Source organism: Lagopus leucura, unplaced genomic scaffold (assembly GCF_019238085.1).
Source record: "Lagopus leucura isolate 7727_CA_CO unplaced genomic scaffold, USGS_WTPT01 Super-Scaffold_100001, whole genome shotgun sequence".
Classification (NCBI taxonomy): Eukaryota; Metazoa; Chordata; class Aves; order Galliformes; family Phasianidae; genus Lagopus; species Lagopus leucura.
This window is the reverse complement of record NW_024962262.1, coordinates 22246180-22265974: the sequence shown is the minus strand read 5'-3', so window position 1 is coordinate 22265974 and position 19795 is coordinate 22246180.

Below are 19795 nucleotides of genomic sequence, written 5' to 3'. Positions count from 1 at the left end.
TAGTATTTGCCTGTATTCCTATCATGGCAGGGAAGGACACTGAGATGACCATGAAAACTCATTTTATAAACATGTGGCTGAGAGGCTGGTGCAAACCCAAAAATTTTGGGTTCTTTGATTATGGGGCAGTCTACTCGGCACCTAGCCTGAGTTCTGCCGATGGGTATCACCTGTCTTAAACGGGGAAATGGATCCTTGCCCAGGAGCTGACAGGACTTGTAAAGAGGGCTTTAAATTAGATATGAAGGGGAAGGGGATAAAGCCAGGCACGCTAGAGTTGAGCCTGGGGAGTGATAATGGGATTAAGAGTGACGTGAGAGTCTCAGCTGAAGTGCATCTACACCAATGTACACAGCATGGACAACAAACAAGAAGAGTTGGAAGCTGTTGTGTGGCAGGCAAGCAATGACCTAGTTGCCATTATGGAAACATGGTGGGACTGCTCCAATGACAGGAGTGCTGCAATGGCTGGCTACAAACTCTACAAGCTTCTATTTATTCTTTTTCTATCTATTCTTGGCTACAAGTTCTACAAGCAGCTGGCAAAAGCTGCAAGATCACCAGCCCTTGTCCTCATGGTGGATTTCAACTTCCCTGATATATGCTGGGAATACAATATAGTGCAGAAGAAGCAGTCAAGGAGATTTCTGGAGTATATGGAAGATAACTACCTAATGCAGCTGGTGAGAGAGCCTACGAGAGGAGCTGCCCCGTTAGACCTGCTGTTCACAAAAAGAGAAGATCTGGTGGGAGATGTGGAGTTTAGGGGCTGTCTTGGACAGAGTGACCATGAAATGGTAGAGTTCTCGATTCTTGGTGGAGCCAGGAGGGGGAACAGCAAACTGCTACTTTGGACTTCCAGAGGGCAGACTTTGAATTGTTCAGAAAACTAGTAGAGGGAGTCCCCTGGGATTCAGTCTTAGAGAGTAAAGGGGTCCAAGATGGCTGGTTGCTCTTCAAGAAGGAAGTCCTAAAGGCACAGGAGCTGGCTGTCCCCCTGAGCCGCAAAATGAGCCAGTGGGGAAGAAGACCGGCTTGGATGAATTGGGAGCTATACTTGAGGCTCCAGGAGAAAAAGAGAATCTACCTCCTGTGGAAGAAGGGACGGGCAACTCAGAAAAAAATACAAAGAAGATTGTTAAGATGTGCAGAGAGAAAATCAGAAAGGCAAAAATCCAACTTGAAGTCAACCTGACTGCTGAGGTAAAAAGGAACAAGAAACTCTTTTACAAATACATCAACAGCATGAGGAGGACCAAGGAGAATCTCCATTCTTTACTGGATAAGGATGGGAATGTGACCACTGAGGATAAGGAAAAGGCAGAGGTTCTGAATGCCTTCTTTATGTCTGTCTTTAAAAGTCAGACCAGCTATCCTCAGGGTACTCCACTCTCTGACCTGGTAGTCTCGGCTGGAGAGCAGAATAAACCCCCACGATTGAGGAGGATACAGTCAGAGACCTACTACTCCAACTGGACTGTCATAAGTCCATGGGGCTGGATGAGATTCACCTGAGAGTGCTGAGGGAACTGGCAGAGGTGATAGCCGAGTTGCTTTCCATTATCTATCAGCTCTCCTTGTTGACTGGTGAGGTCCCAGAACACTTGAGGCTTACCAGTGTGACTCCCACCTACAAGAAGGGTTGTAAGGTGGATCCGGGGAACTACAGGCCTGTTAGCCTGACCTTGGTGCCAGGGAAGGTTATGGAACAGATTGTCTCGAGGGAGATCACACAGCATGTGAAAAGTGAGAAGGGCCCCATAAGTGAAAGTAAAAAGGCAAGAAGGCTTCACAGTGACTGAGAATAAGGGGGGTGAAGGGATTAGTTAGAATAGTTTATAGAAGCAAGAATGTAGAGCTTATTAGAAAATAAAAGATGGCAGACACTGGTTCTGGGATAGTGAGGGGGATGAAGGTCATAAAGATAAGGGTTTGAGAACAGCCCGAGGACATCTGGCAGACAGGTGATTGGATGTCCACAGGGCAAGAAGAAACCAGTTTGGGGGGACACCCCCCCAAAAAGGTCAGAAGTTTACAGCAAAAAAGGTCAGAAGCCTTCACGAGGAAAACAACAAATCTTCATCCCACAACCCACTATGCACGCGCAAGGAGGGAGGGTCTACATGCTAATGAACTCTCGGGGGAGTAATGGACATGTATCCAAATTCTGGGAAAACTAGTGATTATGTATTAGTTTCGCCTATATCTGTAGCATGATTTTTCTAGTCGGTGTGCAAGTTAGGCGGATCTATCCCCCTTGCACACACTGTCTGCACAGTAAAACTGTACCTGCTTTGTTACAGAGTTTGATTCCACATATCACATGTGCAGGGCAGTTGTGGGATCAGGCCTACCCAACATGGGTTCACGAAAGGCAGGTCCTACTTGACCAACCTGATCTCCTTTTATGATCTAGTGACCCATCTGGTGGACGAGGGAAAGGCTGTTGATGTAGTCTACCTAGACTTCAGCAAAGCCTTTGACACTGTCTCCCACAGTATTCTCTTGCTGAAGCTGTCAGTGCATGGCCTGGACAGGTACACTCTTGGCTGTGTGGGAACCGGCTGGAGGGCCAGGCCCAGAGAGTGGCAGTGAATGGAGTTAAATCCAGCTGGCGATCAGTCACGAGTGGTGTTCCCTAGGGGTCAGTGCTAGAACCTGTCCTCTTCAATATCTTTATTGATGACCTAGATGAGGGCATTGAGTACACCCTCAGTAAGTTTGCAGATGACACCAAGTTGGCGGGAAGTGTTAATCTGCCTGATGGTAGCGAGACTCTACAGAAGGATCTGGACAGAATGGATGGCTGAGCTGAAGCCAATGAGAAGAAGTTCAACAAGACCAAATGCCAGGTCCTGCACTTTGGCCACAACAACCCCAAGCAACGCTACAAGCTTGGGGCAGAGTGGCTGGAAGACTGTGTAGATGAAGTGGACCTGGGGATATTGACTGATGCTCGGCTGAACATGAGCCAGCAGTGTGCCCAGGTGGCCAAGAAGGCCAATAGCATCCTGGCTTGCATCAGAAACAGCGTTGCCAGAAGCAACAGGGAAGTGATTGTCCCCCTGTACTCAGCACTGGTGAGGCCACACCTTGAGTACTGTGTTCCATTTTGGGCCCCTCACAGCAAAAAAGACATTGAGGCCCTGGAGTGTGTTCAAAAAAGGGCAACAAAGCTGGTGAGGAGTCTGGACCACAGGCTTTATGAGGAATGGCTAAAGGAGCTGGGATTGTTTAGACTGGAGAGGAGGAGGCTCAGGGGAGAGCTTGTTGCTCTCTACAGCTCTCTATAGCTACCTGAGGGGAGATTGTAGTGAGCTGGGGGTTGGCCTTTTCTCTTGTGTATCTGGTGATAAGACTAGAGGGAATGGCTTCAAGCTGCACAGGGGAGATTTAGGCTGGATGTTTAGGAAATACTACTTCTCTAAAGAGTGGTCAGGCACTGGTAGGGCTGCCCAGGGAGGTGGTGGAGTCACTGACCATGGAGGTGTTCAAGGAACGTTTGCATGTTGTGTTGAGGGACATGGTTTAGTGAGAACTATTGGTGATGGGTGGATGGTTGGACTGGATGATCTTATATGTCTTTTCCAAACTAGGTGATTCTGTGACCTCCTCAGACATGCTAACTACACTTCTTTTGATGCAGCCGGGATACTTTGGCTTTCTGTACTGCAAGCATATATTGCCAGCTAATCCATTAGCATCCCAAAGCCCTTCTCTGAAGGCCTGCTCTCTGTCCACTCATTGCCTAGCCTGTATTCATGCTTGGAATTGCCCTGGTCCATGTGAAGAACTACCTAAGTCTCTTTGTATGGCATTCATTCTCTCTATAATGTGGACTGCACCACAGTGGTGACCAGTGGTTTGGTCAGAAGAAAAGAAAAACAGGTTGTGATTTGTGCTTATAGTATCAAGAATAAAAGGTTAGACTGTTTCAAAACCTAACCTTTTTCCCCAGTCTAAATCTCTTTTCTTCCCAATACTGTACCTTTTGCTAAATAATCACAAATATAGTTGTTCGGTATTCTACAAAAGCTTTTCTTGAAAAAGGCTGTTTTTAATTCCTAGGTCTCAGTCTCTTGCATAAGGCTGCCAATGTCTTGATCAAGGATTGTATTGCTGGCGAGTTGGTATGTACAGGCCACATCACAGATCTGCTGATTCTTTCAAAGGGAACACAGAATTTTTAGAGTGTAGCTGAATATGTTAAGCAGCATTTTAAAAATTTTGCACAGGCTCCCACCTTTCCCATTTTCTCTTACTTTAAATAACCCTGTCTTTTGACAACTACCCGAAGCATTACTGCTACAGATGACTAATTCCAGCCTTCAGAATTCTTTTCATGGTGTAGTCTTTCAGTCTTTGTTTTTCATGACTAGCTAAACTTTTTCTGCTTACTGCATACCTAAGCAGTACATCAATATTTACCTTTCTAGGTTGTTTTTATCTTAGAAAAGAAAAAAAAAAAAAGATACTTTGTCTTCCTACTATGCATCTATGCATCAAACACTGATTACTCTAAAAGAAAGGACACAAACGACACTAATCTAATTAAGGTACTGTTGCATTTGAAAGATTTTAAACTGTAATCAGCAGATCTCAGAAAAGCTCTCAAGATAACGTCTCATCAGTTTCTCCATTTACTTCTCAAATCAATGTCTATCTGCTGTTAGCACAGGTAAACACACATATTCTCTCAAATACAAATATCATATCTTGAAAGAGAAAAATAGGAGACACCTGCTAATGCTGTCAGTCAGTCAGTTTCAATCAGTTTAAAAATGTAGTGGAATGGGAGCAAAAAGAGATAGTCTTGTGACTTCCAGTCAGTTTTGTCTTTCCCACCGACCAGAAAATGGAACAGCAAAGTTTTCTAGGAGCTGTAATACATCTCTTATCTTCTGAGACTCCAGTGCACTACATGATGTTATGATGGACACACAGTTAGTTGGTGGAACATGAGGCCAAGTGGTAGAGATATGAATATTCAGATAATTAAAACTTATGGTGGTGAGGCAGAAAGAGGATTAAGTCTTACTGTTTGCTAATTAATAGCTATAACCATGTATTTTTTTCCTCATTGCAAACAGAAAACCTAACCAACGGATTAAAATATGAAGCACTGGTGCATTTGAAAGAGTAGCTCTTTGGTTTAAAATACACTACATGAAATAACTCAAAATGTCAAGGCAATCAGGCTATTGATATATGGTATTATCTTGTGATCTCACTGTGAACTACAGATTTCTTTATTACTATGGAAATGCAGGATGCTTCAAGCTATACTTATTAAAAGAAATATGAAATTATTTTAAAGACATCTATCATTGTAAAAATTTGTGAGCCATTGGATTTATAGCAATTAATTATGTCCCAGAGAAAAAATAAGGTTGATATATGTTACTATCTCTTCTGTACTATATTAACTAGTGCATTCCTTCTTGTATGTACTTCTGTAGTCTATTGTTCCAGGTTTGTGTCTGAAAATATTTTCACAGACTTCTCCACACATGCAAACCATAGAATTATACTACAGAGAAGGTGTAAAAAAATTTCTGAGCAAAAATATAAACATAAAACAGAGAAATTTATTTCATAGTCCTGCTACTATAGGTACAACAGTTTAATGCAGTTGTATCCCTTATTTTCTGTCTTAGTATAGTTAGTAAATACATATAATATTTAGATAAAGATTGAAAATACATTTGATTCTCCCTTGTGGTGTTCAATGCTCTTTTATTCATGTTGTATGCATGTTTATCATTGCTATCTCTTTCTTTGTTTTACTCAGATTAGAATTTCATTTAATCAACTGAATATTGAAGACAAAGTAACTCCCAACTGGATCAGTTTATCTGTGTTATGCATGGAGAGAGAAAGCTAACATAGCATGTATACTTTTTTCAGTCATACAAGCTAAGGAAGAATTATAACTGAAATTTTGAGATTTTTAGATCATCTGAGACTTAGTTAAAGCTGATTGATTGGTAGTGAAGTACTAAAAAGATAAGCACTATTTTTCACGTTTATATATGCTCTTGTTGAGAGTCTATTATGAAAAATACTTTCCTGTACTTGTTAGACAATGCTATAGTTTTATACCATAAGTCAGTTTTTTTCAACTTTTAGCAGTTTCTAGCATTACAATGCACATTAAGGACAAAATTGCATGAAATGCTGCTAACACTTGCCCAGAAAATAAATAAAAACTGCATAACCATATTGTAGCTCTTCATACTAAACTCAGGTGTAATCATGAAGTCACATGTTGAAAAAGATCTTCAAGATCATCAAAACCAACCATCACCCGACTTACTGAGTCTCAGCACTAAAACATGACGCTTAGCATCTTGCCCACATACAGGTCTGAAGACCCTACCACTTCTCTGGTTAGCCTATTACAACATGTAATCACTCTCTCCATGAAGAAATTCTTCCTAACGTCCGATTTAATCCTTTCTTGATGAAAACTGATGTTTAAAGGAAAGGTACCCTCTACCCTGATGCCACTTGGAGTAGGTGGATTGCGCTGACTGCACAACAAGCATGGATGGGAACCTCAGTTGTCCAGGAATCTTAGAGGTGATCATGGACTGGCCTGAAGGCAAAAAGTTTGGAACATCACCAGGAAAAGAGGTATGGCATGCTAAAGAGGCCCCACCATACAATGAACTACCAGAAAATGAAAAGAAATTTGCCCTGTTTGCAGATGGATTGTGTTGTATCATGGGAAAACATCACAGATGGAAATCTGCTGTGTGGAGCCCCACATGACAAGTTGCTGAGGCCACTGAAGGGAAAGGTGAATTAAGCCAGTTTGCAGAGGTAAAGGCTGTCCAACTGGCCTTAGATGTTGCTGAACAGGAGAAGTGGCCAATGCTCTATCTTTACACTGACTCATGGATGGTGGCAAATGCCTTATGGGGGTGGTTACAGTAGTAGAAGCAAAATAACTGGCAAAGAAGGGGTAAACCTATTTGGGCTGCTGAACTGTGAAAAGACATTGCTGCCCAAATAAAAGATATGGTTGTGAAGGTGTGCCATGTAGATGCTTATGTGCCCAAGAGTTGGGCTACTGAAGAACAACAAAATAACCATCAGGTAGATTGATCTGCCGTAATTGAGGTGGCTCAAATAGATCTGGACTGGCAGAACAAGGGTGAATTATTTCTAGCTTGGTGGGCCCATGAGACCTCAGGTCATCAAGGGAGAGACGCAACATACAAATGGGCTAGAGACCGAGGGGTGGACTTAACTATAGATGCTATTGCACAGGTTACTCATGACTGTGAAACATGTGCCATAATTAAACAAGCCAAGAGGATGAAATCTCTCTGGGAGGAAGGGCGATGGCAAAAGTACAAATATGGGGAGGCATGGCAGGTTGATTATATCACCTTGCCACGATCTCGCAATGGTAAGCATTATGTGCTTACCATGGTGGAGGCAACCATTGGGTGCCTTGAAATATATGCAGTACCCCATGCTACTGCCTGAAACACCATATTGGGTCTTGAGAAACAAGTCCTGTGGCGACATGGCACCCCAGAAAGGATTGAGTCAGATAATGGGACTCATTTCAAAAATTCTCTTGTAAATACTTGGGCCAAAGATCATGGCATTGAGTGGATTTATCATATTCCCTATCATGCACAAGCCTCTGGTAAAACTGAATGCTACAGTGGGTTGTTAAAAACTATGCTGAAAGCAATGTGTGGTGGAACATTTAAGCACTGGGAGAAGCATTTGGCAGAAGCTGGTCCTACTGTCTCTCTCCAATTTTTGGGTGGAAGATGAGGTTCTTTTAATACCTGTATATCCGGCATGAGATTAAGATACAATGGTTCATATGTTAGTCCAAACAGTTTATTATAAATCCTAATCAGGGAGATGGGGAAGGGAAAGAGGGCGATACAAAAGATAAGAAGGATGCAAGAATTGCATAAAGCGGGGATAGTCACCACCAGGATCCAGCATCAGTCCTGTTGCATGCCATTTTGAAGGTCCGAGGCAGATGCAGCAGGGAGGGGGAGCAGCAGCATGGCGGGCCTTGGGCAGCAAGCAGGTAGCAGAGGCAGTCACAGAGCCAATCCCGGAGGAAGCAGCAGCGCTCAGGTAGCAGGCCCAGGAGAGTTTGTCAGCATGCAGGAATTCCGTAGAATTCCGTAGAATCTGATGTCAGACACCTGTCCTCATGGTTTTAGATTCCTCTTTTATCCTATTTTTTCTCCTGCCTACCTGAAATCCCTGGGCACTTGAGCAAGAGTCATGTGAGTACACCCTGAGATGGCCATCATCCTGAGATAAGTCCACACAAAGGAACACTTCACAGCTATTAAGCTGCAGCTCATCTCTCTCTCTCTCTCTCTCCCTCTCTCTCTCCCTCTCTCTCTCCCTCTCTCTCTCTCTCTCTCTCGTTGCCCCTGGCCTTTTCCATCTGTGTCCCCCAGATAAAGGATTTCACAACCCTTGCCCAGGACTTGCCTGGACTTGTTCATCTGTGTCCCCAGCAAATTTTGAGGCAATGATGTTTTACAGAATAATATCTTACACCTACCCAACCCAGCTCCCTACATACCATAGAGGGAGATAAAGTCCCTGTAGTATATGTAAAGAACATGTTGAAAAAAGCAGTTTGGGTCCTTCCGGCTTTGGGAAAGGGCAAACTTCTCAGTGGAACTGGTTTTGCCCTAGGACCTGGGTCCACTTGGCGGGTGATGATCTCCTTCAGATCAGCCCTGCAGAGAAGGACTTGGGGGTCCTGATGGACAAGAAGCTGGACATGAGCCAGCAGTGTGCATTTGCAGCCTGGAAGGCCAATTGTGTTCTGGGCTGCATTAAAAAAGGGGTGGCCAGCATGGAGAGGGAGGTGATTGTCCCCCTCTACTCGGCTCTTGTGAGCCCCATCTGAAGTAGTGCATCCAGGCCTGGGGCCCCCAGTACAGTAAGGATGTGCAGCTCTTAGAGTGGGTTCAGAGGAGGTCAACTATGATGACCAGAGGGCTGGAGCACTTCTCCTATGAAGAAAGACTGGGGGGACTGGGCTTGTTTAGCTTGGAGAAGAGAAGGCTCTGGGGAGACCTTATTGTGGCCTTCCAGTACTTGAAGGGAGCATATAAACAGGAGAGGGAACGGCTGTTTGCGAGGGTGGATAGTGACAGGACAAGAGGGAATGGTTTTAAACCGAGACAGAGGAAGTTTAGGTTAGATATTAGGAGGAAGTTTTTCACCCAGAAGGTAGTGAGACACTGGAACAGGTTGCCCAAGGTGGTTGTGGATGTCCCGTCCCTGGAGGCATTCAAGGCTAGGCTGGATGTAGCTCTGGACAGCCTGGTCTAGTGGTTGGAAACCCTGCACATGGCAGGAGGCTTGAAACCTGATGATCTTTGAAGACCTTTTTGACCCAAGACATTCTATTATTCTAATCTATGATTCCATGAAACTCGTTTGGATAATCACAAAAATCCATTTACTGATTTTCATAATTCTGTCATAATCCTCTCCCTCCCCTAACCTGGAGGACTCTAGGTTACAGCTCCTTGTAGACCCTCTTGATGTTCTTCAGGTTGCTGACAGCTGTGTTACTAGTGCCTACATGAAACATCAGCAGTGGGTAGTAGTCTGTAGAACATACAAGGTCTGGCAGCCTCTGTCATCTCCTTGATGTGGGCTCCTGGCAAGCAGCAGACTCCTCTAGGTAGCGGGTCAGGGCAACAAATGCTTATCCCTCAGAAGAGAATCACCCAACCCTATCACCCATTGCTTTTTCTTAGTTGCAGTAGTTTTTATGCAATGGGAAGCAGGGATCTGGCTACTTTACTCAGTTCTTATGTATAATCAGAGTGCCATTTAGGAAAGTGTTAGAAATTAATGGTATATTTTAGCTTATCTCACCATTTTTTACTGACACACACAATTCTTCTATGAGTTTTGGCTCAAAGCTTTGAGAGTTTTAAGCAGTTCTACCATTTCCTAATGATGACTGAGCTTTCTTTTCAAAGCACTTCATTCTGCAAGGTAAAGACAAAAATAAAAAAGTAGGATGAAATATTTCTGCAAACCACCTGAGGAAAACTGGGGGGTTTGGTCACTGGAATAAAACCACAACACTCACTGACTGTCTCACTCCAATTTATAGGAGAATAAGAGTTTTTTTGATATATGTATACCCGATGTGAGATCAAGAAACAACAGTTCAAGTGCTGGTCCGACCAGTTTATTAACAAATTTTAATCAATCAGGGAGATGGGGAAGGGGAGAACAGTGACTATTACAAATTAGGGTCGTGGGGAAGGAAAAGTGGCAATAGGAAAGATAGGAAAGAAACAAGAATACGTAAAGCAGAGATAGTCACCACCAAGATCCAGCAACATCCTGTTGCACACCATTCCGATGGTCCAAGGCAAAAACACAGGGGGAGAGCAGCAGCAGTGTGGCCAGCCTTACGCAGCAAGCAGGTACAGTGACAGTGAGTCCAGGAGAAAGAGGCAGGTCTCAGGTAGCAGGTCCAGGAAAGTCCATCATCAGGCAGACATCATGTTGTGAGGCATCTGATATCAGACACCTACCCTCATGGTTGTTAGTCCCTTTTTTATCTTTCTTCTTCTGCCAATGTAGGCATTCCCGAACACTTGGGTCAGTGCCCCCTGAGATGGCTATTTCCCTTGAGATAAGCCTACACAGAAGACTTTCACAGCCATTAAGCTGTGGCTTATCTCTGTCTCATTGTCCCTGGCCTGCAAATCTTCAGACAAAGGATTTTGTCAACTTTGACCTGGACTTGCCTGGACTTTGAGACAAAGATGCAAAAGAAGATCTCTTACACTGACTTAATCTAATCTTATTTGGTTCACAAAATTGTTTAAGAAAGTCCTTTTTATCAGGATAGCAATTCCTTTTCTACAAGCATCCCTGCAAAACAAACCTTAGTCTCTACTAGTACTTGTACTTTAGACAGTCTTGTACTTTGTACTTTAGACAAACACGAGTTCCACCTAGGAAAACACGATGATTGCTGTTCTCCATTGATGTGTCAGGGAAATGAGGGAAATGTCTGACAAAACAGTAATCTTTAATTTTTAACTTCAATATATTTTTGGATGTCTACCTATAGTGTCTCCCTAAAAAGTTCCTGTTTAACTTGTAAGTTCATTACAATTACAATTACATTAACTTGTTGACATTAGCTGTCAAATACATTATTAAACAGCTAGCCCAAAGCAATCAGCACTGGCCTGTGCTTAAGTTTGCCTCTCTTGCCCTCTGGATTTGGCCTAAAATGTTCCCCTAAAAGATAGCATATTTTTATATAAATATGTAAATAAATATATAAACAGATATATAGATAAATAAATAATTTACACTATTATATCCACTCTGTAGTAGATTAATCCAATTTGTTCAAGCAGAGGAGCTACATCCAGGCCTCACTGGGAGGCTGAGATCACAGTTAGTTTTCAGTGGCAAAAGGAGAAAAATAAGCTGTATATCACATAACCGGAGACTTTAAATATTATTTTATTATTAAAGAAATTTTAACTTCTTGTTCCCAATTAAAAATTTCACACATTGAAAATATTCACTTAAAACAATAAAATTATTTTAATTAAACAGAGTAAATTTGTTTAAGTGAATTCATTCATCAAACTTCTTAAAATGAAATATTTTCCTTCCAAAAAGATATTTTAAGCTCCAAAATTGTATTTTTATGGAGAAAATGTATACAATTTCAAAAATTGAAAATTTGTCTTTAATTCCCTTAGCCTTTCCCATAATAAAAACTAAATCATTATTAAAAAAAAAAAAAAAAAAAGTATTTAGGTATTTTCAGGAAGTATGCAATTCTCATCTCTTAAAACATATACCTGACAGATGTAAACAGAATCTCTTAAAATTTAACTATGTTCTGCTATAAAGATAACAGTGCATCTTTAAGCTGGAGGAAACATAGCAACAGACCAAAATTCAAAAGGGAATGTTTTGTATACTAAAGAGATTTAAACAAAATCCTACAGTACTTTCTACAAATTGCTATTAAGCTTCAGTGCCAGCTTTAAGTGAAACAATCTAAGTGGCAGAAACTGAAAGAATATTAAGAGAGAGGAGCCCTCTTCCCAGCTGAATACTTCATATTAATTACTGTTGAATATGAACATTAACTTTGATTTGATACGTCAATTTAAATATTCCTGTAATATAAGCGTGGTTGTTTGTTTGTTTGTTTTTGGTTTTCCCTAGAAAATTCTGTTCCCAGAGATTTCTGCCAGTTCGAACTGTCTTTATAGAAGGAAAATTCCCATGGCTTTTTATTGCTGTTTTCATTTTTATTTTCTCTATAAGCAATTTATTTATTTTTTTTTTTTAAACCCCAGTAAAACCTTGATTCACCATGCAGGTGCAAAAGAACAATGTGCAGAACCAGGCACAGCTTCCTAACAATGGTACAAAGCAGGGACACTGCAAAAGCATCTTGCTTAAACCTCAGGTGACACTATGTGAAGAGGAGAAACAATCCTTAATTTCTTTCAGAAAGATAGAATGTGAAGAAGAAGACTTGTTTTACTTTGCTTGTACTTTCTGCATTCTTTTTTTGGTACATAGTTTTGTGGATAATAACAATATTTAAAAAATGGATATTTAATGCTATAACAAGGAAGAAATAAAGGGATCAGTATATGGTTGTTGTAAGGAAAAGAAATGAAGTTATAATGAACAAATGAAGAAATATATTTTAAAAGGAAGAAAAAAATTGAAGAACAGGAAGAAGATGAAGATAAATGATAAAATATAATGTCAGTGTTACAAATTTATATAAATTTTTAAGAAATTTTCATTCCAGTGGAAATGCTGCATTTTGTAGGAAAAATTAAAATGTTCATACAAAATAAAACTGATCTTATCTTTCTCTACTTTATAAGTAAACCTGAATTTTTTTATTATTATTTTTTTATTATTTTTTTTTTTTTTTACATTCAGATAATAATTAGTTAGGCATACAAAATGTTTCCAGATTTTCAGAGGTTTTTCAGGTCTCATTAAAATTAATAAGGTCAAAATTGCTCAGTACTTATGAAGAAGTAAGATTGCACAGTGAGATAACAGAATACAGTTCCTAATTTTAGACTTCATCATTGGGCAAATGTTTCCAATAAATATTTCTGATGATGTGAAGTAGCAATCCATAGAGCATTTTTGCTGTTCTATGATCACCATGCAGCATTACACATTTAAGATTATTTAGATTATTAATTCCATTACTGTCTTGCAGCATTAATCCTGGTCAACACCATAAAAACGGAATAGACAGCTACTTATGAGATCAGAACTGTAGTGTTGCCAGCTGATAAAGGTTAAAAACATTAGAGCTGATTTTTCCTGTAGGACACAGCATGCTAGAATTTAGTTATAATCTTGCTTCATTACCATCACATTCTCTATTAAATAGTAAAATGACTGTCTTTATGTCTTTATTTCTCACTTCCTAAATGACTGTCATCGGGGAATATAGACCAGCATTCTTAAATATATGAATGCATTGCTTCATATTGAAAATTATTTCATTTCCAAATACATAAGAATTTAAAGCTCAGTTTCTCTGATGAAGGACTTCCAAATTTACTTTCAATATTTTTGAAGCATTTTAGTAGATTTAACTACATATTATATTGTACCACCAAATAAGGAATCTTATCCAAATAAGATCCAAATAAGGATCTACTTATGTACATCAGAAAATGTCAGTTCCTTTAAAAATGAAGTGATTAAGGGCTTATGCATAGTTATTATCACGAAAATAACCAGTGTTAATGGAGACGGAGATCTCCTGAAGATCTTAGGAATTCTTAGAAGTAATAGTAGTAGTAACAATTATGAATTAGCAGGTAATTAAATTATGAATTAGTTTATTAGCAAGAATGTAAAGAATGTATTAGCAAGATGTAAAGCACTGGAATGTGCTCATCTTCAAGCCTAATGGCATCTGCCAAGGTAAGTGCACTTATATCTAAAACGGATTATGTTTTCTTCCTTAAGAATATTTTGTAGCCAGAAATATTGATTCAATTTAATTGCTCTCTGCTTTAGACAATTAACCTTAGATTATTTATTTACTTATTTACTTTGAGCACAGACTGAAATAACTTACTCCAGTAAAAACTCTTTGCAAGTCAGAATAGTACTTCAAATATTGTGAAAATATTTTACACTAAGTATATGGTCTCCTTCAGAAACTGATCATATAATGTGCCTTTACTTCCATGTTATAAAGCTTTAAACATAAATTCTAATCACCTGGATCTATAATTGGTTATGAATTATGTGACTAGACATCTATCTTACAGAGTTTCACTTTAGAATTGAAAGTATGTTTAGTTCTTAAAGACTTATTTGTTGGAAAATGTGCTGTTTCCATAAATGGAATATGTTTCTCATATCCCTGAATATCTAGATGGGGGCTAGGGGAACAAAATCCCTCCCAGTTTAAGCAAAGAGCAAATCTGCGACTACCTGATGAGACTGAATGTGCACAAGTCTGTGGGGCTGGATGATATGCATTCCAGACTCTTGAACAAGCTGTCTGATAGACTTACCAAGATACTCTTCGTCTTATTCTAAAAGTCAGGGTTGTCAGGGGAAGTCCCTGGTGATTGGAAAAAGGGAAATATCCTTCCCATTTAAAAGACTAGCAGGAACACTGAGGAAACTACGGCTGTTGACTCTGACCTCTGTGAAGATCATGCAAGAGATGCTCCTGGAAGTTATGTTATGACAAATAGAAGATGAGGAAGTGATCTGAAAGAGTCATCACATTCAACAAGGGCAAATCATGCCTGATCTGTCCAGCGGCTTTCTACTTTGGAGTGATGACATCAGCAGACAAAGGAAGAAGAACTGATACAAGGCAAGGTCTTCTGCAAGGTCTTTGATGTGGTCCCACACCACATCCTTATCTCTAAATTGGGGTAATATGCATTTAAAGGGTGAACTAAGTGGATAAGGAATTGGTTGGAAGATCACAGCCAGATGGTTGTTGTCAGTGGCTCTATGTGTAGGTGAAGAGTTGTCATGAGTGGTGTCCTCTAGTCTGTTTTCAGTCTAGCACTCCTCAAGATCTTTATTTGATGGGATCAAGTATGCTTTCAGTAACTTGCTGATGACAAAAAGCTGAGTGGTGCAGTTGGTATTACTGAGGAAGGGAGGCTGTCTAGAGCATCTTGGACAAGCTTGAAAACTGTGCCTTTGTGAACCAAATAAGTTCAGCAAGTCCAAGTGCAAAGTGTTGCATTCGGGTCTGGGCAATCATGAGTACAGTCTGGGAGAACTCATTAAAAGCAGTCCTGTGGAGAAGGACTTGGAGATCCTTGGGGATGAAAAGTTTGACTTAAGCCAACGTTGTGCACTTGCAGTCTGGAAGGCCAATTGTATCCAGGGTTACATCAAAACAGGAGTGGCCAGTGGGGTGGGAGAGGTGATTGTTTCCCTCTACTCTGCCCTTCTGAGAACCCATCTGGATTACTGCATCCAGGCCTAGGGCCACCAGCACAAAAAGAAGTGGAGCTTTTGGGGTGGATCCAGAAGTGGCCACAGAGATGGTCAGAGGGCCAGAGTACCTTTCCTAGGAAGAAAGGTTGATAGAGCTGGGCTTGTTTAGCTTAAAGAAAAAAAGATTCTGGGGAGATGTCAATATGGTCTTCCATTACTTGTAGGGAGCATATAAACAGGAGGAAGACTGTCTTTTACATGGTTTGATAAGACATGGGGGCATGACTTTAAACTAAGAGGGGATGATTTGGGTTCAATATAAGGACTTTGACTTGATCTTTGTGGGTCCCTTCCAACTCAGGGTATTCTGTGATTCTATGATTGGCAGAAATTCTTTACTCAGGGGATAGTGAGGCACTGGTAAAAGTTGTCCAGTGTCAATAGTTTACGGGATGGTTTAGCCTGGTTCTGTGACTAGCAGGGTGGCAGGACCCACAGACCCATGCCACAGGAAAGGGAAAAAAGGAGAAGGGGAAAAGGATAGGGAGATGAGCCTGAAAAAAAATAGCTGCAACGATCTGAGGAGAAACAAACTAATATACTAAAGAAGATATTGGAATGCAAGATAACACACTATAATACAATATTATACAATTAGATTTGAAGTTAGTAAGTCAAATAGAATGAGAGTGTTTGAAAAACCAGAGGCCTAACTCTAAGTAAGCTGGGACAATACGGCGTCCGCAACAGAGATGAGCCAGCCGATAGAAAAAGGGAAGGGCAAGTGATTTGTGGAGAGTTTTTATCTTTCCCTCTGAGTGGAAATGATAACAGAAAAGCAAACTCTGCTTTTCTGCAAAAGCTGCAGTTTTTCTTCTCTTAGTACCGGTATCCTGAACTGGAGCATTAACTCTTTAACTCCCAGCACACTACATGATGCTATGATGTGAAATACTGATAACAAAAATCATAAAGCCATGACACCCAGAGAAGTCGTGGATTCTCCACACCTGAAGCATGTTCAAGGTTAGACTGTGGAGTACAGAGTAACTTGATCTGTTGATTGGCAACCGTGCCCAGAGCAAAGCAGTTGAAACCAGCTAATCTTTAAGGTCCCATCCAACCCAAGCCATTCAATGATTTGATAATTTTTCCATTTTATGAATAATGCAAATGTAGATTAAAAACTAAAATTATTAAAAAATATTTTTATTTTTTAATAACTGAAGACTTCTTGCATATGCAGGCTGTGAGCTGCAATAGCAAAATTCATTTTAGAGTGAAGTTTGTAATTTCTAAACGTAATAAGTACATTGTTATTTAAAATACTGAGCAATCATTTTAATTTGGTACCAAATACTTTCATTCTGCTTAAAAGCATGAAGATAAAATTTGCTTTATCATTTAAAGAAGATTGCATTTTACATGAATTCACATAGTATTTTGATCAAAGTTCTCAGATAAAATCAGATGACATTGGCCATTTTTCTAAGGACTTTTTATTATTTGTTACTGCATCTTCCCTCTTATTAGTATACTATATTTCTCTAAACATAGTAAAATATTTCTTGTGTATTTATTTTCTCAGTTATTCTAGTACATATGATAATGAAAGTTCATCCTAATTCTTTTCATACAATTACAAATGTGCAAATATTCCTGTCAGTTTCCAATATAATTGTTAAATCTAACATTTAAAAATAAGAGGTAACATAATTCTCTATAGAAATACACAATCTTTTATACAGATATATTGCTTTCAAAAATCATTTTTGCCTGTGATTTTAGCTAGCAACCTTAATATATATTAATTTAAAATAATAATAATAATAATTATAGAATCATAAAACGAGGGTTGAAAAAGACCATAATGATCATCTCATTTCAACCCCCCTGCTACATGCAAGTTCACCAACCACTAGACCATGCTGACCTTAAATGAATACAGGGATAAAGCATCCACACCCTCCTTGGACAACCTATTCCAGTGTGTCACCACCCTCAGTGTGAAAAACTTCCTCCTAATACCCAACCTAAATCTCCCCTGTGTTATTTTAAAACCATTCCTCCTTATCCTCTAACTATCCACCCATGTAAACAGTTGTTAAAATATGCTTTTGAATGGCAGTGAAATTCCAATCCAAAAAAGCAAAGTCAGGTCCATTTTCATAAATGATGTTGTCTGTTTCCACAGCTGGAAAAAAAAAAAAAAAAAAAAAAAAAAAAAAACAATGCATGCATTCATACACAAATCTCTTTCCTTTTCTACAGACACAATGCTAATGTGGCTGGATGTTTGTCTCATTTTTATTATTATTACTTTTTTTACCACTTCACATGTTTATTGATTAAGAACTGGTATGCCTAGGAGAGTTCTTACAGACTAATGGATTGCTGGGCTGAGGTAACTGGCACCTTACACAGAATTTGCATGTCAGAGAATCAAACTTCCGGGTTATGACACTGTAACTAAATGACATACAGGACAATTATTCTGTGAGACACAGAAGAATACTAAAATAATCATGACCTCTTGGCAGTACTGTAGTGTAATAAAAACTGGAATTTAAAAGACTGGAATTTAATGACAAATGCCTCTAATCTGAATGATTTTCACAGCTTTACTGCCTTACTAAGAAAACTGTTGATTTATTTTCAACAATCCAGTACCAGAAGTCAAGGTCAAGGTCATTTATTATTGCTTAAAAAATAGCACACATACCCTAGGAAAAAAAAAAAAAAAAAAAAAAAAAAAAAAAAAAAAAAAATTAAAAGAGAGTTTTTCAAAAAAAATCAAAATCCATCCAACTATTGAAATCTTTTCCTCATCCCTTACATTTGTGCTCTTCCATTGGGTGTCAGGTAGCACTGTTTGCTCATACTGTCCCTTTATTGGCAAACTAAACCAGTACAAGGGTTAAGCACTGATCTAAGACCACTGATATTTTTTCATTCCATGATCTATCGCTCAGTTTCAGTGTGCTCTAGCTAGTATGTTCCCATGTAACGCTTTGAAATTACAAAAGAACAATTTACATCAGACAACTCCCAGTGGAGAGTTACAATGTATTCATCTTACTTTCAAGCATAAAAGAAGGAAACCGTTTCGACTCAAGCTATTCCACGCAACTCAGAACCAAAGGGCCATTTCATTTATTAGTGTTGCTGTTGCCTCATGGAAAAGCTTTGAGCCCTTTATGAATGAATTTCCCTCCTCAGCACCTCAGCTGTTCAAGAAATGTTTAGATGCCATACTGATGGACATGCTTTAGTGGGAAATATTAGGTATGTGGTTGGACTGGATCATCTTGTAGGTCTTTTCCAACCTTGGTGATTCTATGATTCTAAGATTCTTTATGAAACTCATATTTGTATGTATCTGCACAAATGTCCACAGTTCGGAATATGACCAGAGTCATATTTAAAAATAAGGCTCGAAGAAATGCATAAGCTAATAATGCCACTCCCTTTCTCCAGTAATTCACTAATAGAACACTTAATTTGTGACAGTAAGTCACAATTGAGTCATCTAATTTCATATTCCTTTTTTTTTTTTTTCTGAGTAGATGTGAACACATATCTCCAATGCTTGTCATTAAGTAGCTGGGTGTTCAGAGATCAGATACAGTCCCACCTGTGGAGTACTCAACAGAAAAATGAAATATTTTCTGACCAAGAGAAAGAAAGACTAAGAAAGACTAAGAAACAGCAAAGACAAGATTGTAGTTTGTTGTAAATTGTTAAAGAATCCAACTTGAAGTTGGAAGACCTGAGATTTCATCTCCACTTTTCACTTTTATGTTGGATCCCACTGCATACATACTTCACAAGATGTAGATCAGGAACCAATATTCTAGGATGTGCTTGGACATGGTTGTCAAACCTTTTGACTTGCATAGGCTGCATAGAGTGAAGAGGAAATGTCTTGAGTCACACAAACATTGGTTGTTACAGAATAATACCTCCTATTTATTTCCATTTTCCAAGAAGAATTTGCATAAAGATAAAGATCATAAAGATCTGCACTGGTGGACCTACTACCAGTGCCACCAATGCAGAAGTGCATCACTGCTGAAAACCACTGGCTCACTCTGCTAACATCCATGGTTTTGTCTCCATAAACTTTCAACAGGTGTCAATAAGTGTCAATGGGGTATAACTTTCTCTGCATGGAAGAATTCGGAAACAAACTTATGCTTCATGTACACTTCCATTTCAGATCACATTTTGTCAGACTTCCCCTCTGTTGTCATCAGTCACACAGCAACAAATTATAACAGAATGCTGTTGAAAAGATTCAGTCCGTACTGCCATA